Source organism: Dermacentor andersoni, chromosome 8, assembly GCF_023375885.2.
Source record: "Dermacentor andersoni chromosome 8, qqDerAnde1_hic_scaffold, whole genome shotgun sequence".
Lineage (NCBI taxonomy): Eukaryota > Metazoa > Arthropoda > Arachnida > Ixodida > Ixodidae > Dermacentor > Dermacentor andersoni.
This window is the reverse complement of record NC_092821.1, coordinates 10,019,697-10,043,875: the sequence shown is the minus strand read 5'-3', so window position 1 is coordinate 10,043,875 and position 24,179 is coordinate 10,019,697. Positions and strand designations below refer to the sequence as shown.

The window sequence follows — 24,179 nt, the reverse complement described above, 5'->3', positions numbered from 1 at the left end:
CGCTTGTGTTCTTGGCTCCCGATGCGTCAGGCAATCTCTCTTCCTTGGGGCCTTGCTCCACTCTTTAGTACAAATCAGTACATATTTCCAGTAAGCTAACCATATTTACAACATGAAACGATAAAAGCCAGCTGAGTAGACTCGCGGACAACCTTTCTTGGTTATGAAGCGAAAGCTACGGGGGCGGAGCTTCTGCAAATGACTGTATTCGTACGTAATGCAGTTCGGGTGCGCGCAGCACCGGTTTCGGTTTCGCCAACCTCGCACAAGCTCTTTAGTGCAGCAGATACAGTTAACTAGGCGTGAATCAATGTTTATTCACATCTGATATGGACCAAGTTATGAACAGCGAGCATCGCAGCCTGCGTCAGAGCTCCGAAGCAGTCGTATGGCGTCAATTATGACTTGGACGGCAACCAACGCTGCCGTCGCTAGAGCCGGCACAGCAGTCAGCTCGTTCGCTCTCGTTTCATTTGGGTTCACTTGGATTCCGCGCTGACGCTGCAAACGGTTTGTTATTTTCTGCTTCAACAATCTTTTTGTTGCTGAAGTTAGTGAACAGCCTCTCAGGAGGTTTGATTGGTGGCACAGCAAGCGACAAACACTCACCAGGAGACAGGGGCGCCGTTTTGCGTTTGATGAATGTGCAAAACGTGCGATGGTTTCGGGCGGGCGAAAACTCAAAAAAGCCAACTAAATATACAGTAAAGTACCAATAGCTGATTCGTGAACGTTGCCTATTGTTTCAAATTAGGTGCTATAAAAAACAAAAAGAATATTGTTTTCTCTTTCCCACGTAAGAAAACGTGAACGAAATTGCGAGAGTACTTCCGGCAGCGGTGAAATAGGAGCGCTTAGTTTCCGTAGCCTTCGCTTCATAGCCAAGAACAGTTGTCCGAGGGTATACGCCTCGTGCACCGCTTATACAGGCGCCACTGAGAGCCACCTAGCGGACGCTTCCAACAGTACACGCGGGAGCAGTAGCAGACGACAACCCTTTGCAGCAAGGATGGCTGAAGTTCGCGGCTGCGATTTCTCCTTTGTTCGGGTGCCAGGCTGCTTCCTCTGCGGCGACAGCTGTAGGGAAGATGCTGACCTCTGTGTGAGCGGGTATGAACATGATTTTACCGGTGTTTTGAACAACGTGGTCCAGATACGTGCAAGGTGTGTCCCGCAGACAAACGCCATGAACCACATTTACATGACGTGGAGCTCATGTTCACTAGCCGATAATTTTGTTGCGTGAAGCGATCTCTCGATGGTCTTTTTATTCTACCCTTGTCACAATTCTGCTTCTGTACATGAATAATAAGCACGCGTCGTTAGTACAGACTTATATCAAACATATCCGCACGGTGCAATCTCTGCATATGCCGTTGTGATTTTTCTGCCGATGAATACATGTGACATCGCCGAATAAGTGCAGTCGAAGTCGCCTCAAGAAGAGTTGATCGAAATTTATTGATCGAAACGCGTACACTAGCCAACGAAGTGACCAAACACACAGGTTGTTAAAAGCACGTGTTAGTGCTGTACCGCCGAAGCAATTCTGCTGCATACGCCGATGAACTACCGTTCCCGCTGCAGTTTCTGCAATTTCAAATTCCCAAGGGAGCTGCTTGGAAACTTACAAAGCTGACTGACTTTTCAGTACTTTTTTATATTACTAGAGATAGCCACATGATATATTTAAAGGCAGAGCCGCGCCAGTCAAGATATATGAGCGCTGGCGGCAAGGCCCGGTTTAGTCGTCTGCAGCATAAGTATAAGAATTCAGTTGAGTACAAAACTCACATGCAAGAAGGGACTGCGTTGTGAAACAAACAAATCACTCGGCGTGTTAAGTTTGCTCAGGCAGCATCGAGGTGTGATGACTTCCCAAACGGGACGCGAACTTTTCAGCGAGAAGTGGAACAAAAATACCATACACTGTAAACAAAAAAACACCCAGATGGGCGTTTTTTGCTTGTCCTCTAGCGCATTCCCTTTTGTACATCTTTTTGCTCCCATTGAAAGGGCGTACGATAAAACTCCCATTGACGTGGGCATTAATTGGGCACACAACGGGGGTACCTAATACGCCCACTTCACCCCCCCCCCCCCCCTATTTGACTGGAGGTACAATGGGAGTATTGTGAAGGAATTAAAGGCATTTTAGTTTAGGTGCGGCAAGCTCGTAGCGAAATGCATGGTGGCGCGGGTCACGCGCTTACGCAGTACCAGACGGAACACCGCAGGCCGAAATGTCGAACGCCGGCGATCAAGACTCAAGGGAACTCGGCCGTCCGTGAGCTGCCACCCGATCAGGCGTCGCACCTGCTCGGAGCGAACGCCGGCGTCCGACACCTTGGCCTGCGGTGTTCCGTCTGCTGCTGCATAGGCGCGGCGTACCGCCACGAAGCATTTCGCCGCGGGCTCGCCACACGTGGTCCAATCGACGGCACAGGGCCACCGCTGAACCGACCAAGTCACGCGCACACGTGGTCCAATGGCGAATGAACCCGTCACCGCACGTCTTCATTTTTTTTTCCCTTTCGCTGATCACAGAGCCCCTCTTTGCAAAACTTTTATACAGTCGTCCTAGCTTATCGGCAGTGCCTCCGAGGCCAGCAAACGCCTTCGAGAGCAGTTGCTACTTGCTGAAAGGAAAAATGCACGACACACACACTGACAGTGAAGAAAATTTATTTTACACCAAATGTAAGAAATATAATATGTTCACTTCCAGGCCCAAAAGAAAGCACATTTCTGCCACAGTAAAACAATTGTCTGGATTTTAAAAAAGAGCACTGTACATTGTAAGCATACCAATTGCTAGTATTCTACATGTCCTAACACAATGAAATTAGTAAATGACAGAAATGCTAAGAAATCTTATCTCGTTTCATACGGAACTGTAACTACAGAGCCATGTGTTTGAACTGTTACTTTGTACTGACACTCCACACTTTTGCACAGACTATATATTGAGCTCGCTTGACTAAGAGTAAAACTTCATTTGGCCTAGTTGGTACATAATTCTGAATTTAAAACTTACAGCGCAAACACCTAAGACGAACCGCAAAAGGCAGATACGACACACGCTGGCGCTAACTGACAACTTCTTTATTTCTTCGTCGTCGATGCATATATATGCCCTAGGCCACACAACTGCACAGGCGCACACATTACATTACAGAGATCTCCCAAATTATCACATATGCAAACGTAGGAACTCAAATTCAGATGGGTGCAGGGACAAAGCTATGTCACTGATGCAATTATCATTTTGCCTTTTTATGTGGTAGGCCTCTAAGGCAAGCCGCGCAAGCTCATTCATGCTTTTGCCAAGAATCCACGTCCCATCAAGTCGTGCCTCACAATTTTTGCAAGAGTTTATATGCGCAACAATGTGCACTCTTCTATCTACATTTTTGTTTACTTTTTGTGCATGTTCCCTGCGCCGTCCCTTAAACACATAAGCTCATCTATCAACTCAAGAAAATTGCTTGCAGGCATAGTGTTCCTTTGGCGTTTTCTGCACCGAACAAGCTTTTAAAGCTATGTTCCCGCACCTGCGGAGAGGGCAGAGGAGGATGCCAAATTCGGCATGATGCTTCATACGTGTTGTGCGCGGTCGGCGTGGTTTATACCATTCACTCTCATGTGGTAAGAAATAGCTTGGATAGATAGGGCATTGCGTCAATGAGCAACTCAGGGAACATGCGCAACAAGTAAACAAAAATGTAGATAGAGGAGCGCACCTTGGTGCGCATATAAACTCTTGCAACAATTGTGAGGCACAACTTGATGGGACGTCGATTCTTGGCAAAAGCAAGAATGAGCATGTGCGGCTTGCCTTAGAGGCCTACCACAAGAAAGGCAGGGCGATAATTGCATTAGTAAGATATCTTTGTCCCTGCATCCATCTGAATTTGACTTCCTACGCTTGCGTATGTGATAATTTGGCAGATCTCTGTAATGTAATCTGAGTGCCTGTGCAGTAGTGTGGCCTAGGGTTTATATTGCATCGACGAAGAAATAAAGAAGTTGTTAGCACCAGTGTGTGTCGATTCTTCCTTTTGTGGTTCGTATTAAGTGTTTGTGCTGTAAGTTTAGGTTGCTTGACTAAGCCATTCCTAATTAACAGTGGCTGGTATAATGAGGCCGATCAGTGGTATTTTGCATGGACTAGCACACAAATATGATAAATGTCAAAGTACTAAATTAAGAAATTGGGACTCATCACACAAACAAGCTACATAATTTAGTGCTGGATTTCTGAGCAAGCTATTAAAAATCATTGTATTTTACGAACCAGAACACACCTTCTGATTATGACACATGCTATAGCGAGTAACCCCGAATTAATTTGGACAACCTGGGGTTCTTTAACATGCCCCTGTCTAAGTACACGGGTGCTTTTGCATTTCGCTCCCACTGAAATGCGGTTTTGTTTAAGACTACATTTACGAAAGTTCCAAACACGATCCCCCCTATATTTTTACAGTGGGTGCTCTTTAAATGGAGCCTCAAGGTGCCAGGGAAATTGGTTCCATTTACCAGGCATTATATTTACTGAGAGACATTGCAGAGAGCCAACCAATTATCAGGATGGTGTCCTATTTAAGCGGCAGTTTCGAAGCGATTTTCGTTTATCGAGATTCCACTGTAGTCCATAATAGTGGATAAGTTGTGTTCTGCATGGACACATTAGCATGGCTACCATGTTTAGTTGAATATTGTGCAAGCAGCAACATTTCACTGTACCCAGTGCAATATAGAAAGCCAGCAATGTAACATGTTGCAAATGCAGCCACGAACAAGTACCTTCCCTGATCATATCCAATAGCAGCATCTTTAGACGAAATTAGTCATGCTTTCTCCCGTTTAAGTGCCTTGTTTTCAGAAATCAAATCCTCCTTATCACATTGACCTCCAATTGTGTCATTCCCCGAGCTGAGGTCATTTGAGATTGCATTTAATTGCCCTTCAAATAGCATATTGGTCTTATTTAAAAAGCACATGGCATCACAGTGACCACCTAGACATAGAATTCGAGCTGCAACACAGTAGCAAACATTCTGAGGTAGAAGCCTAACTATTCTTTTGAATTTGGATGCATGCTCAAAACACTGCTATGCAATTGCAGACAGGGCTGATAGTGTAGCAACCAGGACAGATTTAACGGACATAAAGGAGCAAAATTGTGTGAGCTTTGAATTATTATTCTCTCTGAGGAACGATGCTGTCCAATTATACAACGGGGATCAAAATAAAGTAATTGGATAGCAAATCTGCATATCATTAAGTAAATAAAATACTGTTCATGCTGCCTTCCAGGGTGCACACTACATTCCCTTTCCTCGAATGTGAATTTGCTACCTTTCCATGGGTTGCCAAATGTATAGGTGTATTGTTGGTCAAGGGTGGTGGAATGGATATAGGTCTCAGGCTAGAGGAAATATTTCGAGAAGGAGACTTGCCAGGTTGAACAACGAATGTCTCAGGCTGGAGCCATTTGGTTCTCTTGCAAAGATGTTGCCTCCAGCTTGAGACTTCCTTTGTTGGACAACTGTTGATGACTAATTTCACCATCTTTTCATTTACCCTCGTCTTATTCAGCCTATTGCTCCACGCAGGAGCTGCACTTTCTTTAAAAAATAAAGATATTAATGAGCTCAAAGGCTTTGTGCATGGCTGCATCCCCAAGTGCAAAAATTTGTTTTCAATTAATGACAGAGTTGGTACCTTTCTTGAGAATTCAATAGGAAGAACCAAAAATTAAGCTAACAGACTGGTTATGACGACAAGTAAACATGAATTGATGTGGAGTGCCATTTCTTCATTTTGCACCAGGCTTGGGGCCAGGCAGACTTCTTCCTAAAATTGAGAAAATTTTTCTAATGAAATACATATTAAGAGTATTTTCTTCATAATCTGAAAATTTAAAAACATGGTTATTTGGTTATTCATATTTAGTTGAGAACAGTGCGAAGGACACTGACGAAGTAAGGGCTTATGCAGTAATGCCACATAGTGCTGGCTGAGAACAGATTCTATTTTAGAACAGACAAACAGTTAAGTACTTTGGAATGCTTCCTAAAAGCCATAAAAAACCAAAGCAGGAAGCAGTTGTACAAAATAATGTATGTGCATGAAAAATGCATCTGATCATTGGTTCGCAGACATGTATGCCATTTGCTTGTCAGTTAACAAAACATGTGTTACACTGAAACATTTCTCCTACAATTTGGCAATTCTGTGGGCTTTCATTATTGCTCGGGTCAGTTGGTTTATGTTGTTACTGCTACTAGTGTAATGTAGATGGGCAAGTGCTACTGACAACTATGAACATTGGCAAATTTTGCTGCACCAGGATAACGCATGCATTGTCCCGCTGCAGCGAAACTTTCTAGTGAACATTCACAGTTGTCTGTAGCACTTTCCCATCTGTCTCGCCTCACACTGTTCCATCTATAGCGCTTCACCATACTGTAATATGCACCACCGACACAAAATTCTACCCTTCTGAAGTTTGTACTGCTACTTCGCACTCGTCACATTCAGGCCGCCAGGCGTACTGAGCCCAATGTAGTATAACTGCATAGACTGGCAGCTCCTGTCATGGACTTATTCTGGTGTAATGGCACCACAGAAGCAAACGAAGACAAAGACATGCAGGACACAAGTGCCTAACCTCAACTCTCGCTTTAATAAGAAAACAGACATCATATACAACACATAGTGACAGGAAGTGATGTCATTAATTCAAAAACAAATTCTTTGTGCAATGTAACTGAGAATGACTGATGCATTTGTCCTTTTCGTGCTAATCTGCCAAAGCTTAATTATCTTATGTACATCTGCTCATAATTTCTGGCTACGAGTTTTGATGAACACAGGAACGAACCAATCTACTTTGCAGTGCATCACTATGTGCGGATGAGAGTTATTCCACACAAACTTCATTAGCCGCAATCTCAAATTAATACAATGTGTGTATGCAATGCAAGCATGACTGGATGGGAATGGCTGACTGTACATAACCTCCGTTGCACAGTGCACTGCCTGCAAATTGTGGTGCACGCAACAAATTAATTTGTTTTCCTGGCTTGTCTTTTTTTCTCATCAGAGCAAATCTCTCATCACATGTTTCATACAGAAAAAAAATTTTTGCCCGTAGAGACCAGCTACACAATTACCCATGAAAATTACAAATGCATACGAAACAACTGCAACCACTTTTTTACTTCATCTCATTCATTATATTCCATATTCATGCCTAATTTAGTTGCGCAAATCATTGTTTTCTCAGGCCCTTGTTAGGAGTTTTGTGCTGTAATAAAAGGCAGAAGCCAAAAAAAGGAAAAGGTTGGCTGTGGTTGAAGCACAATATGCATCTAGTGAGCAGGCCGCAAGCGTTGTGTAGTCTGCTGCCATCATAAGGCCGTGCCTACATTGGACAGTTTGGATGCTCTATTAATGCGAAATCAGGGAAATTGAGGGAGTATGAGTCATCCGTGTGAAACAATCCTCCATCACACAATGTTAAATACTGCAAAGAATGTGACTGCGGTCCTGTGTTCCACAAAACTTGCGTTGTAGCCAGGTATTACGACCTGACAACATGCAAGGTAATTGTGGCTTGCAAGATTTAAAAAGAATGACGAATGTATCAGTGATCCATTAGTTGCACTGCATAAAGAATTTCTTTTAACAGATATCATCACATCATGTCTCCACCTGTTATTAAATATTGCCTGTTTCCTTATTTTAAAGCTTGAAGTGAGATCGGGTGCTTGTGTCATGTGCGTACATATCTTTGTTTACTTTTTGTGGTGTCATTACACCAGAATTTATATAACCAAATGGCCACACACTGCTTTTGTCACGTTATAGTGGTGCTTGCAAAGCCTCCCAAACAGCAGCCTATTTGGTCAAAACATGCTTTTGTACATATGCTCTTCCAAATAGAAAAGCTATCAAGAAGGTAACAAGAATCAAGAGCATTAAGTTAAATCCACTGCAATGCTTTACTTTTTTGCCTTTATTCCTTACACCTAAGTGGATACGAAAGAGTGTGAATGTTACAGAAATGCACTAAATAAGTTGTTGAAATTACGCGAAAATGTTAACGCAACTAAGCATAGATTTATGTGCAATAATAGACACCAGTCTCAGTTTCTTTCCTTCTGACACAAACATAGTATATCTTATTCCTTTGGCATGAAGGAAAGCATATGTAGACCAGACAAGCTTATATTTGAATGAGAGGCTCCAACATTAAGCACCACTATAATGTGACCATAAGAGTACATACACTGTAAACAGTGCAGATGACAGCCCAAATTTCATAAGTGCAACATGTTAGCGAAAGCAGCAACCATTAACCCAGAAACTAATCAAATCCCACAAAATAACAACAAGAAAAAAAAGAATAATGTGTCAGCGCAGCACCTGTTCTCAGAAGTTACAGAAAAGTGGTATGCTTGTTAACAAACCTGAAACCACGGCAGATTTGTATCTGACCAGCCCCTGCCTCTTTATGTGCTTTCGTGCCTTTGACAAGGCATTACTGGATATTTATTTGCTTGTCTGTTGCAAAAACACATCAATTATTAGTCTGTGCACAGTGCACCATGCCATTTATCTATGTGGACTCACTTCGTGTCCTTAGCACTGCTCTCACCTATTCAGAACTAAGGATTGCAAAAAGACTTGTTCTACTTAAATCTACATGCCTTAATATGTGGGTTCTGCAGTTGAAATAGGGTAATTATAAGTAAAATGCATGACATGTTCTGATGAACTTTGTTTTCATAATCTAATTGTTTATTTGGGCACATAACCAGTCAGATCATTTGTACTAAAACAAGAAAACAAATTCAACACACTGGTTTATACTGGTTGGTGCTCTATTGACTTTAGTACACACATTGAACAAACGACAGGCAGTGAGAAATACCAACAACCACTAACTTCCACACGGCATTATTGGTCACATGTGCACGATATAGCTACAAAAACCCAAACGAAAGTAGACAAAGAAAAAAGTACATTTTAACAGAAAAAGAACAAGACAAAAAAACTTCTTTTGGTAGCTAAGTCACAATCAAGGTGTAAATGACAGCTATAGTTTGGCAAGCACACATGTAGTTACTTTGCTCAGTCCCTCGATATCACACTTTCTTGTTTGACAGCAACACCAACGGGACATCTACACATATCTATTGCACATGCCATTTTTGCTCGCTCCAAAATCCTTTCATGGTTATTCATTTAGTATCTGCTTCGCCTGTACTGGCATTGCAGGGGGGGTATACATTCTGCGTAATGTAACTTACATTCAAATCAAGCACACAAAGCAGGGAGGAAATTATCTTTGAAAACTATGCAAACAATTGCAGGCTGAAAAACCTTGCATTTCCTTTGGTCCAAGGAAAAAACAATGTGAGGCATCACCTATAAGTAAAAGGAAATTAATAAACCTTTTTAGTGTAATCTCTTTCTTGTGAGGTATGATGATAGCCTGATATGAATTTCTCTATCTCTACATGTTCGGAACATTATATGCTTTAAATAATTTTAACTGAAGAGATTTCCCTGTCTTTTAAATCCTGCCATTGCAGCTTACCCTTACTCTCAGTAATACAAAGCCTTTTAGTATGACTTCCTATTACAAATCTAACTGCCATATTTTGAACATTTTCAAGCAGACCAGCTGACTCAATATTATGGGGATTCTAGCAAACATGTACTTATTTGATTAGTGAATGCACATAAGCAAAATACAGCTGTTCTTTGAGGTTTTCGGGAAGCCAACAAAATGTGTATGGGTGGACACACGACAGCTACTACACCGATAAGCATCGTGGCCAACCAAAATTAAGTTTATTCCTATATGGGCGGGCGTGGCGGAGTGTGAGCAGACAATGGTCGGCTTTTTCTGGAGTCATATACAAAGGAACCCCAACATAACGAATGCACTAAAATCAGCAATTTGGTTTGTTGTACTCAGATTCAACCGTTTAGTCAAATAAGTACATTTGCAAATGGATTGTTTTCCCACGGAAAGGGCCGCAGTCAGAAAACACAAATCTGAATGAGAAAAAATTTTTGAATTTGAGAGTCAGCGACCAAAGATACGGTTTCACGGTGTGTTAACGATACCTTCACATAGGTAGCATAAAGCAAACCCAGCCTTGCTTTCGCATCCACCCTGTCCTCTTTGATACTGCCACACACAGTGGAACGACACTATCATGAAAAGTGCTGGCAGTGGACCAGGCGAATGCTTTGTCTGTCTCAAACTTCAATGCATCTCTGAAACTACAGATTATGCAACCCCGTGTACTAAACACGTGGGAAGACTGTGCACATAATACCACGCCATATCAGCACGTCTAGTCTTTCCACACGCAGCAGATCACCTCTAGAACAGGGTGTGCAGGCTGCAGATGTGCTCAGCTGCTCTCATAGCCATGGCGCTAGAAAAGAAGACGCACGGATTGGGCCCTTCTGAGGGCCCCCTTAAAAGCTCAGTTTGTCATTTTTTGTTTCTGTAATAGGCTAGTGATAAAAGTGAATTTGCTTCATGCATATTAAGAAATGTTGTACACATGGTAGAAAAATTATGAAAGTAGAACATTTCATTACTTTTCACCCCTCTCAGTTGGAATATCGTACAAATGCATAAGCAGCCATTTTTGCCTTGTTTCATCTAAGATTTTTTTTTCATGCTGAAAGAAAGGCATGTGTTTAAAAAATAAGCTTGGTTGCAACATGTAAAGGAATTGTGTAATGTCACAAGGGTTCCTGAAATCAAAATATATTTGTGATTTCTTTGAGACTGGAACACTCAAAAGGAAAACAACCTTTTAAACAGACTAAAACAAAGCCACAGCACATGCATCCATACTAAGCCAGGGACTGTATCAAGCTGATATCAGAAGACTTTCAAGAAAGAATCTTTCCCGGTTTGGTAAAATTCTTAAAACAATGGTTAATACCTGGCCCCACGCCTTAAATCTAGAAGGAATAAAGTTCTTAAGCTACTCTGTGTTCTTTCTTGAACCCAACAAATGTGCCTAGAAAAATGGGTCAAGTCTACATCTTGCCGCATCTGTGGCAAGGTGTGAACAAAAAACTCGCTTTAGCTGGCTGCAGTGCTCCCTGCGATGAATATTCAGGCAGAAAATTGTTACCGCAATGTGACTGTGCACCCAAGAAAACAAAATGTGGTAGACTACATCAATGCAAACGGAAGAATCTTTAGTCCATGCTTGCTGGCAACCTGTGTCTGTATTGGCCTCTAGGAGAATTGTGGCCCCTACGTGCTGGAATATTTCCGTGGCATAGAAAACATTGTGTGATACCAGCTATCAAGTGCTACCATCAAGTAGCTACCAGCTACCAGCTATCAAGCTATCAAAAGAGCTATAGGCAATTTTGCTGCAATAACAGTACTGTTTTTATAGCATTCGTTGTGGGGAGTGCGGCTTACCCCTTTTGCGGGAGTTCTTGCTGAACGGCGATTTATTATCAGTTTGTTATATGTGGAACTTGAACAGCTTATATTTTTGTCTCCTCAATCCACACTTCTGCTGCACTTTTGCCAGCATCTCTACACAGGGTGTCTTGACTGAGGTCATACCAAGTAAGCATGCTACAAGCCTTGTGTGCATCGTTTTCATGATTCTTTCGATGACCAAATTTCATTTTCAGTGACTTTATCAACTAAGTATCTAGCAGCAGCTTGAACATGGGTACTCATGAGAACTCGCACCAGGCTTGGTCAAATACGTCCAGCACTGCAGCACTGAGTAGTGAACCATGCTGTAAGAGTTGGCAACTAAATTGCCACCTTGTGATTGAAACTTTTCATCCTTACAATCAAGGCTTCAATTGCCCAGCCAGCGAGCTGCAGCAAAGGTGTGAACTATAGTCATCTGATGTCACATTCTATGTCATAGCGATAGCAGGTGATCCCTCCAGTGGTGGCCCTCGAGGCCAACAGGCATCCCTTTCTATGCACGTGCTTGTGTAGGACTGGGGAGATGGTGCCAGTTTGTTCTTCAGCATTAACACTGTTCACGCTGTATCAGGAACACATTTTCTTACTCAGTGCAATAGCCCTTGAACCTACATAATTGCCAATGAGTCCTTTGTCGACCAACCTTTCCTTTGCCATGTCATTTGCTTCTGCCTTGATGTCACTGCAACTTCAGCTATATGAAGCAATGATGGTGTTTGAGTACCCACACAGCCTCGCAGCTTTCCAACCTGAACATTGCTTCATTAAAAGCTGACATGATTTGGTCTCAGCAGACAGATCAGAGTTAAAAAGAAGCCTTAAACTTCTTTCAAAGTCATTCTAACCTTGTCAATAATCCCGTGCCTTTTGATGTGTTATTCAGCATTGTCCAAAGCAAGTCGGCTCTTAAAAATCAAAATAACAACTTTGTGAGGCCACCTACTAGGCTACCACTGTCTCTTCAGCCAGCCTGAAGTGTCTTGCAGCCATCAAAGCTGGAGTGCAAAAAAAAACGACAAAGAAAAGTGTGGCAGACAAAATGCTCATGGAAATCCATATGTTTATGGACTGTTACACTGACTGAAAAAGATGGTGGCTTCCCAATACAGTCTTGATGTACGTAGCTGTTTCAGTCACGAATAAACAGCCAGTTGCGCAGTCCTGCACAAGCACAGTGTACAGATGCCCATGGATTAAAATTTGTTGTGTGTGCATGTGATACAGTGTACCAGATTTCATGTTCCTGAGGCTGCAGTACACTGGGAAGACTGGTTGCAACTTCAATAGTAGGCCCTTAGAGTATTGCAGCCCTTTGTTCATATTTTGCTGCAGATTGTATCAAATGCGAATGCAAACTGTTTTGCAGGACACGTTAGTTCAGTTCAAGCAATTAGACAGAGTAACCCAAAAAATAGTTTAAGCCTCGAAAAGGTCTTAATACAGTCCCTAGTTTAGTACAGGTTTTCGCCTGATGTTTTGGCTTCTTCTACGGTATAATGCTGTTGCTTGCTAGGTACTGGTGGTGTGATGTGCACACTCTCTTGTGTTGCTATAACGACAACTTGTAAAACAGATTTTCCTTCCTAACAAACATTTGGATACAGTGCCTGTGAGCTCATCTTTTAACCTGCTTTTCATTTGATCTGTGCTTTTACATTGAACGTAAACTAGAAAATATCAATACTGAGAATCACAAAAGAACACACCTGTGTAACGATTCTGCCGAGATCGTTGGAGTGGCCCAGCCACAGGATGCAACGCAGGTAGAAAGGGCTCCTGAGTTAAAGCAAAATAACAATCGTTGTAAGATGCGAATAAAAAATTTTATTCTGTGAGGCTTTCGGCATGTATACTAATTACCACATTTGTATGTAAAATAGTTTTGCATAATAGCTGAGCAAGGTTAATGTCTCGCCCTGTGACTGTCAGCCAATGCTACTCATGGCAATGGTGGCAAATATGGCACATCCTTTCAAATGGAACTTTTGTGGGTTACATGAATTTAAAAGAACTTAGGTTTACATAATACATAACACCTGTGGTTAGAAGGATGTCTTGCATGCAGCACCAATGCCACAAGTGGCACTGCTTAACACTTCCAGGGCCAGACTTAGTACATAAACAATACAAATGTGCAACAAAGTGAACAGGTGGTTAGCTGCTGCTATAACTCAAAGATTGCATGCATCATGTAGATGTGAATGCAGCTCCCATCAGGAGCAAGTTGCCCTTTAGTGCACTTCACTTCTCTTCCTCTTTTGTCTTCATTGCATGTTGGTGCCACATGGTAATAATGAACAAAAATTAAGCACTTCAGTTCCCATTCTTGTTTTACTACATGCTGTAAAGTCATCTAAGTGATCTAACTCATCTTAAGTCATCTCTTAAGAATGTACTTTAGCCATTTTGTCAATATTTTTCGCTTGGCTTCACTACACCTTAATGTAGTGCAAATTCTAGACAATGCTTACAAAAAAACCTACTCCACACAATAACACCTCCAATTAAGAGTACACAGTCTATGGCTTCGAGATGTGTACATACATACTTTATACATGGTTACAATGAAAATATAAGTGGCTGTTCTAATACGCACACTTAGCATACTGCATAACAGTCACCTGGTTCCAAAATGGCTTTTTGTTATCACACATAGGACGGCCACAACTATAAATTTAATTCTGGCAGTAACTTAAGCCACGGCCAAAACCTTCATAGTGCAATCAATGAAAATTTTCGAATTTAGAGCAGTTAGACATAAACAGGGCAAGTAGTTTTAAAGTGTTAAATAATGAACTGTTACGGAATATGGCGATAGAAGGCCATGCGCCTGAAACATAGGTACTGTTTATCATATAAGCACATTCTTATATTTTTGCTTACTTTCCTAGGGATTGCATCAAACAGTTTGCTTGTGTAACTTTTGCTACATGGCTGTATCGTATTAGCCCTTATCTTCTCACATTTGGCTTACTGCAGCTTTATGCACATGCATAAAGCTACTACTGCTACCACTTTCTACACTACTACCTACTACCTACACTACTACCTTCAGCTGAAGGCCAAGCACTATGCTGTCCAACATACATGCATTTAACAACACCGAACAGTAGACAGAGAATGAGCAACTCTTTTAAAAAGTGCAGTTCTTTGGAGGCCCATTGATATATATCTGGAAAACAGAGATTTTTGCTAAAATTATAACTTAATATAATTGGTACTGAGCATAATGCATATTGCAATAAAATTGCATTTACCGGACACCACTATACACACTGCGACCTCTGCAGCTTCTCCACAATCTGGCACAATGTGCTCAAGCTGCCTGTAAACCCTGGAAGGGGTCTATGATAGATTAAGAAGCTTAGCAAACATGAGAAGGACCTAAAATGAAGGTCAGAGAAGCAAAGCAAATTTTTAACCATTCCTCTCTATGTTGCTATGAATGTCAAGGTTCCAGCAAATGATGTATTTGAACTGTGTTTTTAATCGTGCAATACTAGAGAGCACATTTTTGCAATAATAATATGACAGAGAAGAATGACAGAAACTAACTTAATGAATATTTTTCTAAACTTGCATGAGGTTTTCGTCATTATGCTGGTGCACACACCTGCATACCTCTACTGTGACGTCTTGTTTCAGTTTATTTTATTGTCACATAGTAATTTACACCATACACTTGTCCTGAAATACATCACGTTGGGCTCCTTCAGTATTTTTTTCTTACTGGAAACACACATGCCTATACAGGGCAAGCACTCAATACATGCAAGACTGCCACGGGAATGGCCACTCGAGGTCGACTGTTAGTACAGCGCAAAAGACGAGGACTGAAGGAAGAACACAACACAGGCGCTGTCACACAGAAACATACTCAAGGCACTTTGCAAGATTCTCAGGCTTCTTTCATGCTCTAAAAACACATTATGTAGCACATATTGAGCCACAGATAGCTGTACTGGGAAATTTTCACGTTGCTCTACAATTTTATAATTGAGACTTTTTATCTAATTACATTTGAGAAGTTGATTAATTGATTAAGACTAATTAGGTAATTAGGCAAAATGAAGCAAATCCAAGTATTTCCAAGAGACAGGAAACAACATTACATAGGTTCTGTGCAGCTAGGTGGCATATTCATATTTTTAAAAGTTTGCTAAAGTTACGTGGGATAACCTGCATACCTCCTATGGAACAGGTGTCGCACCAATCACTCTAAGTAATGCCGCTAAACTAGCCACTGTGCTCAAAATATAAAGGGTAAAAAAGCAAACTCTAGGTAAGAGCATACCAAGGCCTCTATTGCTGAAAAGGGAAACTGATGGGAGGCGCCCGATCTCCGGCCATGAAGCTGCGTCATCCTCACAGTTGGCAATGAAACGACCGCAGCCGCAGTCCTGAAATAAAAATGAAAAATTTGACACTACAATGATCACACAGAACACAAAAAAGCTGGTCACAAGCTTATCTTGAAGAACATCTGCTGCTACATTAGGTTTTGTATATTCCTCAGCTTATTGTTAAACTAAGCTTGCCAATATTTTATATCTTAATGGCTTTGCTCTTTACAAACCAATACCTTTGCCCAACTCATGCACATATGCACTACTTAAGCTATGAGATGTTTACTGATCCCTTACAATGAATGGCTTCTAAGACAAATTATTTCACACAAAAGGATGCATAACTTATGAGTGTTACTGACATTGAATACCAAGGTAGTACCTTTTTTTATAGACAATGGCGGACTTGAAGCACATTTTTCTCACAGATACAGGTTACAGGTTGATCGGTCTGCCTTTCTTTTTTTTTCCACCAGCAACATAAATTTTGTTATTAATACTCGTGCAATATAGGATGACGCTGTGATGTGTGATATGATCCTGAGTTGAAAAGCGCAACTTCTTTGTGTGAATTTGGCACCTAGAATTCAATACTAAATATCTGTACCCAATACGCAATGGCACAGCAGCAAAGTAATTAAACATTAAACAAGTTCAGGTATCCAGAGCACAGCGCCAGCTGTTGAATAACAACATTGCACAAGCGTCGACTATATAGATATAGCGTAGTAAGTGCACCGCAGGCGTAGTGGCGGCCTCAGCAAAGAACACAGGCATGGAGCGACGCACCCGTATGACCTATCACCGGCAATGCTATCGCGTAAATTGATATATCTCGTCACGGCACGGGCACCGTTTTCTGCCCGCCGAGGTGCCGGCGCCACTGGTACTCACCTGCTCCGGCCGCCGAGGTTCAAGTGACGGCGTATCCAGTAATCTGAACCCAAGCAGGACACCTGTTACCGCCAAGCAGTACGCTAACAATAAAGAGGTTCTTATACTCTGACCGGCAGCTCATGCGGCGTTGACCCGTAGTGCCGTTGGAAGCTCACCACACGCTTTTAATACCACAAACGCGCCGCCGACGTTTCACGCCCGTAGATCAAAGTCGACGGGCGCAGGCTCTACATGCTACGTGCCGCAGTCGCGCACTGCCTGCACAATCAACGACGTGGGCGCGATGAGACACAGACGATAGAAAGGAGCGTACTGGCAAATCTGCACAATGCGCGCTAAGTGGGCGACCTACTGCACACAATCGCACGAGCTAGGGGATTGGCGCCACGTACGCGCCAGCTAGCAGATACCGCGCACAAAGAAGCGCCGCCGGTTCTCGCTCAAATGATCGCTGTACAAACACTCACACACGCGCGCCGCAGTAAACCCTTAACGAGCCGCCACATTTTCAGGCCGCGGTTAGGCGGCGAAGCTTAGCTCACCTCGCACTGCACGTAACTATTATGGTAGTGGCTTGCGCTTCGGGGATCATGTCGAATGCTCACATCCGCCCAATTAAAGACGCGGCAAAGTCCCTCATTATATAAAATACTAATTTTTAAGTACACTCGCTTGACTCTGAGCACTCAAGTCGCCTCGATTACGACAAAGCTCGAAGAAACACAGTGATCGTGCGAAATGGTTCTGGACGGCCAACTGTCGCGCCATGTTGTACCGAGACCTTTAATAAGTCATATCAGCGCGTCTCCTCACTTAGAACACATGCACACTCATAGAACATGTAATAATCGTTCAAAGTCACTTACCGTGGAGTCTTGGGGGTTCAAAGCAGTGAGAAACATCAACCACGGTAGAAGAATGTGCCGTCGCTGGCAAATGGCTGCTCGATCGCAGCTTTCACCGCGCGCGCGCGCGCTCCGAAGGCTGGTGTTCCTCCGCGCGTAGTTCCGACTTCGGCGTCCTCTGCAGCACCAAGGCGCGGCTACTCCGAACAGAAAAACAGCGCCGGCACACATTGCGCGGGATATTTCGAATCTGACTGCAGAAATAATCCTACTGAAATTGTCGCTGCGGCTGACTGCCTTGTTGGTCATGGCTGAGTTATTCTTTTCTCTGTTTGGCTCGTCTCAATTTCCCCTACGCCACCGTTATTCCTTGAAAACCCCCATTTTACAACCGCAATGCCCCTTCAAATGGGGTCGGGGGTACAATAATGGTTCTAGCTTATTTTACTTCTTCTCGTGGGAGTACTCATTTTAAGCTAGGGGGGAAAAATGGCATATCAACTGTTAAAACGCCCATATGGGCTCATTTGTGTTTACAGTGTATGCAGCAGCTATTAGCAATTCTCGCCGTGAACTACCTATTTCCTAAACACATTTCAAGAAACGTAAACAATATCTAAGATGCCCTCGGGCGAAAAGAATAAAGCTGTTAAAGAAGCACTTCCTTGGTATCATTCCGATTAGACACAGTGTGATTTATACCCTTTACAAACAAGGCAGGGTGAAAACTTCGCAGCTCAAAAGAATCGACAAGAGTTATGCATGGAGCAACTAGCCACAGTTAAACATGTACGAAGCCACGCATAAAATAGATGTAAAAACATGAAGTGCGTGACAGCTGGCGCGAGGATTTACCGCGCCACATGAAACCAACAATTTCAGTTCTTGCAAACTTCAGTAGCTTTACCATACAACGCAATGCGCTCGCGCAGTCCTGCTGCCTAGCTCGCGCAACGCGGCAACGAAGCGGAAAACAATATAAGCGGCAAACAGCATTCCGAATTTTAGCGAAATGCTTTTAAACCTCATGCTGCACTGCAGACGAACTTCGTTGCTCACGCGTCTAACTATGATCGAGTGGAAAAAAACACCGACGAGACAAAGGAAAGGATGAGAACAAGAAATTTCCCTTCGAAGCGACGATCCATTTTTTGCTACCATTGCTCCCGCTGATGAGGATTTGCCGTGAATGATTAGAACCGTATCGCCGGCACGTTTTCAGCGGTATTTGTGCCCCCCACAGTGCAACCATTCTTAGACATTCCCTGAAGCTTTGGCCACCCCACACGTGCGAATGGTGTTGCCTATCTTGCTCTGAAAACGTGAATAAAACAGAGAAGCACGATCAACGACACAACGAACTACGGCGCGTGCTCCCGCGTGTTCTGCGCAAGGCCTCTACCAGTGGCGCGTCCGTCTGCGTGCACGGCGCCTATACACATGCGCAGCTTTCTCTACTGCTCCTTACATCGCAAGCGCAGCGCGTGCTGCCCCCTGGTGCCGCACTCTGTGAGCGCGGAGAACAAAACAGAATCGCTTTTGTTTTCGCATTTGTGCTCTAGTTGCGTGAACAGTAATATAATTGCTTGCCGACGAATAGAACTCCGGAAGAGGATAACGCTTTCTCTCCCACAAGGTAGTGCATTTTCTACAAAGTGGAGAATGCAAGAAGAAAAAAGGCAGGGAGGTGAAGCAGATGGTTTGCTACTTAGGGTAGCACACCCCTGGGTTGCAATGCAGTGCAGAGCAGGTACTGCGATTCGTCGATAGGCTGTAGTATAGTGCCAACTTGGACTGGTTGGTGCGTGTTGTGAACGCGTAAATAAATGGTTGTGTCATAACATTTGCCGATGAATAAAGCATAGGAACAAATGGTGTTCCATGCTGGGCCAAGAAAATTAAGCTTGAATCGTTACGCCAGCTCGGCACTGCACGTTCTTTCTTTCCTTTTCTTTTTTACAGTAGACACAGTATAATAAGCACGATATCAGGTCCTTCATCTCCAGTCACCTTCCAGTAGTTTGCAAACATGTCGGGGCATGCATGCTCGCGATCTTTATTCTGCCGTGAAAGAACGTGCGCGCTCACCGTCTTGTTTCAAGATAAAGTGCCAAATGTTTGCCATTGCATCTTACCGCAAGAATTGACAACGCATGAACAGTGAAGATTATGTGTACAAGCGCTCATTCAGTCCCCATGCAGCGTGTATAGTTTCATCGCAAAAATACGGATGTTCGCATAACAAAAATACGGAATTCTGTCTGTTTCGTGCAGTACAGTGTAGCCACTGTATTACTACAGTGAAATGGCCGTAAACCATAAAACAGAGAGCACTGTCCCTATATTAACGGATGATATTGCCGTGTTTTTGGAACGCGACATACTATCCGTATATTTACCAGAGATTCCTCCGTATAATGACGGAAATTTGTTACAGTGTATAGTTAGTTGTGTTTTGTTCCCTTGTCAGTAGAGAGAGGGTGTAGAAATATACTGAAATATATCTTCATGTTGTAAATATATGCGCTAGCGTTTGATGATCCAATTGTCGCTACTTGACTTACGTATTTGTTTCATACTAAAAAAATAAATACATTTTTGCGCAGCTCTAACCTATACGATATCCAAGAATGTTGAAGCAGCCGCTGCCGCTGTATGGCGCAGTTCGTCGTGCAACGCCCGCGTAATGCCGAGGTTTTGGGCTCGGCTCCCACTACCGGGAAATTGTTTTTCCGTCCACTTACATTTTTCGATAGCTTGCAGTTTCTGCACTTCAGTTAAAAAATAGCAACAAGTTCCTCGGCACTCTTCTTGCCTACATCATCGGTGGGATTTATAGGGTAATGATTAGGTGAAGTATAGATCAACGGTTCCTTTTCATCCCATTATTTAACCGATCACGACACATGTTTTTCTAGAGAAAGCGCTCGAATAAAATCCTTGAATACAGTGCGTCGGTCGACAAATGACAAAAGCCGTGCTTTAACAAGTGTAACGACAACACGTATTCAAAACGCAAAGCGACGGCGAACAGCATTGTCGGAGTGCCTGGCACAGGCTGCAGCGCGTGTGGCGCACGTTCTTCTGAAGCACCGTTCGGAGGCGCCGGGACATGTTGGCTGATTTGTTCGCCGAAACGCACGCGGAATGCCAAATGCGCGCCTCGGCTCTTGCCGCTGTGCGCCCTCAGCAACGGCTCAGACCGCGTGCCGCGCAATAAAGGCGTGACGCACCCGAAAGTAATTTAATTAGCCTGGTCGCGTTGCCCGCAAACCAAAGTTGAGATAGGCTTCCCGACTCCCAAACAAAAAAGCCAGACTTCGCATTCGAAGAAAATGTTACCACCTGTGCATGTCCCCAGAGACGCAGCCTGCCGAACAGTTGTTTCCACAGTTATTATTCTTGATTATATACTGACTATGCAGTGAATTACGTCACATTACCTTGTTCTCCCTCTATTTCCGTTATTGCTTTACTACCATTTTCTTAACACAACTCAGTAGTGTAGAACATAAACAAAAAATTTCGAAATGAGAAATTTATTCGTCGTCTGCGTAAACTGCTGCACTTAAAGAACATATTATGGAGTTTGACATTACTCAACTATATAACGGGCTATGAGAATTAAACGTTGTAGTGCGAGTTTCGGGTTATTTTAACGCGTCTAGGCTTTCTCAAAGTACGTTACACAAGGAGGCCCGCATACTCCCCGCATCTGTGCACGGCCGCTAGCGCCGACAACTGAAGCTGCATCCTCGAGCTCACAAAGAATAAGGCCAGTAGTCTATGAGTGATGAAATATTGTCCCGTTGGGGTGACGGCAAAGAACAAAACCACTTCTGAACGGTGAGTTACGAATTTAACTACTTATTAGGCGAATGTGTCCCTACAAAAAACAAGCACTACTAAATCACAATGATAGCGGGAAGCACAGTGGGCGATTGTCGAAAATATGATCATCGTGTCAAGTGCGCCGGCTTATACACATGGCTCGTGGAAGGTTCCAGTGAAATCGCTGGTGCTCGCGTGCCTTGCAAAGATTACTACGTAATTCGCGTCGCGCCTACAAACAGACTACACGAGATACAGGGACAACAGACAACGGACAGGACTACCGCTATCATTAGAGAAACTTCCCATATATGCAGGTGTGTACTGCGCTGAGCGATAACGTTTAGCATTTGTTAGCCGTGGAAAAGCGGTCATCGATGAAAGTACATGTGTCAACATCAAGAACTGAGTCTATGTCCATCTCATCCTAAAAAGTCGGGGGGACGGGGCTGTCACGAGAAAATCTTTTTTAGGACTGCATTAGGCAATATTATAAAGAATAAATTGTTTTACAAATTGCAAGGGCCAATTTTTCTACCGTAGCATTGGGGCAGCGACAATATGTACAACGTTTACTGGTCCAAGGAATTGTAAATATCGAACGTACGTTATCAGTGTCATAGAAAAAAAAAAAACGGAGCTGTCTACAAATGTGTCGCTACTGTTTACTGCAAAAGGCGAGAGTTGCCTAAGGTTTTCCATGCCCGAAAAAGCTGCAAACGAAGTACCACAGACATGCGCTTGGGTTGGAGGTCCGGAGTTGAGCGTGTTTGCGTAGCAGAATAATTAAATTCATTGTTCCAGTTGGTAGTTCAGGTCCACGCAAACTGCTAAATGAAGCACAAAACTTGGTTCATCTGGAAGCACCGCAAGCGACTATCTGCTGCTGGTGCTGATGCCTCCGAAGGAGTGAACATTTTGCGCGCGTCATAAACTGTTGCATCCCCGCCGTGGTGGTTTAGTGGCTTTGGTGTTGCGCTGTTAAGCACGGGGTCGCGGGATCAAATCCTTGCCGCAACGACCGCACTTCGATGGGGGGCGAAGTGCGGTAAAAAAGCAGCCGTGTACTTATTTATATTCAGGTACCAGATCGTCGTTTTCCCCGTAAAACTTCGTAATTTTTTTTAACTGATGCAGCATTATGAATTCTTCATCCCGTGAGGGTCCACCATCTCTTATTTCTTTTCTAACGGTGCAGTCTATGGCTAAAACATAGTAGTTGTGTGCGGCATAGCAATTCATCTCTGATACGTGCAAATCTCTCTGACGAGATGAGTTCTTTCTGTTTAGTGTTGACGCTTTACTTACAACTGAGGTAGGCTCTGCTTGAAAATTTGTCGACCACTAGTGGAGGGCTATTCAGAAGCGCCATATAAGAAGGAAGAGACTTCACTGTGTCAGCGATACGTCAGTTTATCTGCACAAAAGTGAGATGATGTTTATTGAAGATCGCAGTTACGTTGCGAGTTGCCTGAACAGAAAATTGTTTTTGGTGGTAACGATTTTGCCGTGCACTCGCAGTCTAGTATTGGTGGGTGGTACTTGCATGTAGTCTTTGTGGAATAGAAGTTGCGAGCCTGCGCTTGTCTTGTGTCATCTTCTCTCTGTGGTCGTTAGTTCGCGCACTTTAAAATGTTTGTTAAGATACACCAACTCACCCATCAAGTTCTTCTAGACTGGCTGGAGATGTGAGAGTGGGTGAACAGCCATCATCATCATGATCAGCCTGGTTACGCCCACGGCAGGGCAAAGGCCTCTCCCATACTTCTCCAACAACCCCGGTCATGTACTAATTGCGGCCATGCCGTCCCTGCAAACTTCTTAGTCTCATCCGCCCACCTAACTTTCTGCCGCCTCCTGCTACGCTTCCCTTCCCTTGGGATCCAGTCCGTAACCCTTAATGACCATCGGTTACCTTCCCTCCTCATTACATGTCCTGCCCATGCCCATTTCTTTCTCTTGATTTCAACTAAGATGTCATTAACTCGCGTTTGTTCCCTCACCCAATCTGCTCTTTTCTTATCCCTTAACGTTACACCTATCATTCTTCTTTCCATAGCTCGTTGCGTCGTCCTCAGTTTGAGTAGCACCCTTTTCGTAAGCCTCCAGGTTTCTGCCCCGTAGGTGAGTACTGGTTAGAAACAGCTATTATACACTTTTCTCTTGAGGGATAATGGCAACCTGCTGTTCATGATCTGAGAATGCCTGCCAAACGCACCCCAGCCCATTCTTATTCTTCTGATTATTTCCGTCTCGTGATCCGGATGCGCCGTCACTACCTGCCCTAAGTAGATGTATTCCCTTACGACTTCCTGTGCCTCGCTGCCTATTGTAAATTGCTGTTCTCTTCCGAGACTGTTAAACATTACGTTAGTTTCCTGCAGATTAATTTTTAGACCCACTCTTCTGCTTTGCCTCTCCAGGTCAGTGAGCATGCATTGCAATTGGTCCCCTGAGTTACTAAGCAAGGCAATATCATCAGCGAATCGCAAGTTTCTAAGGTATTCTCCATTAATTTTTATCCCCAATTCTTCCCAATCCAGGTCTCTGAATACCTCCTGTAAACACGCTGTGAATGGCATTGGAGAGATCGTATCTCCCTGCCTGACGCCTTTCTTTATTGGGATTTTGTTGCTTTCTTTATGGAGGACTACGGTGGCTGTGGAGCCGCTATAGATATTTTTCAGTATATTTACATACGGCTCGTCTACACCCTGATTCCGTAATGCCTCCATGACTGCTGAG

At 43.3% G+C, this 24,179-nt stretch overlaps 1 long non-coding RNA gene across 2 annotated transcripts; it reads right to left on the bottom strand.

Annotated features, from left to right (window-relative positions):
• Positions 1-4,042: 4,042 nt before the first annotated feature.
• Positions 4,043-17,730, bottom strand: LOC129383675 (uncharacterized). Of its 2 annotated transcripts, none has more exons than XR_008611552.2 (4): positions 17,625-17,730; positions 15,810-15,915; positions 13,222-13,291; positions 4,043-5,862 (listed from the first exon to the last, which is right to left on the bottom strand). It is a non-coding gene; the product is annotated as an uncharacterized lncRNA (long non-coding RNA). The 2 variants fall into 2 exon arrangements; XR_008611553.2 differs by lacking the exon at positions 17,625-17,730 and adding an exon at positions 16,756-16,941.
• Between the last annotated feature and the right edge of the window lie 6,449 nt (positions 17,731-24,179).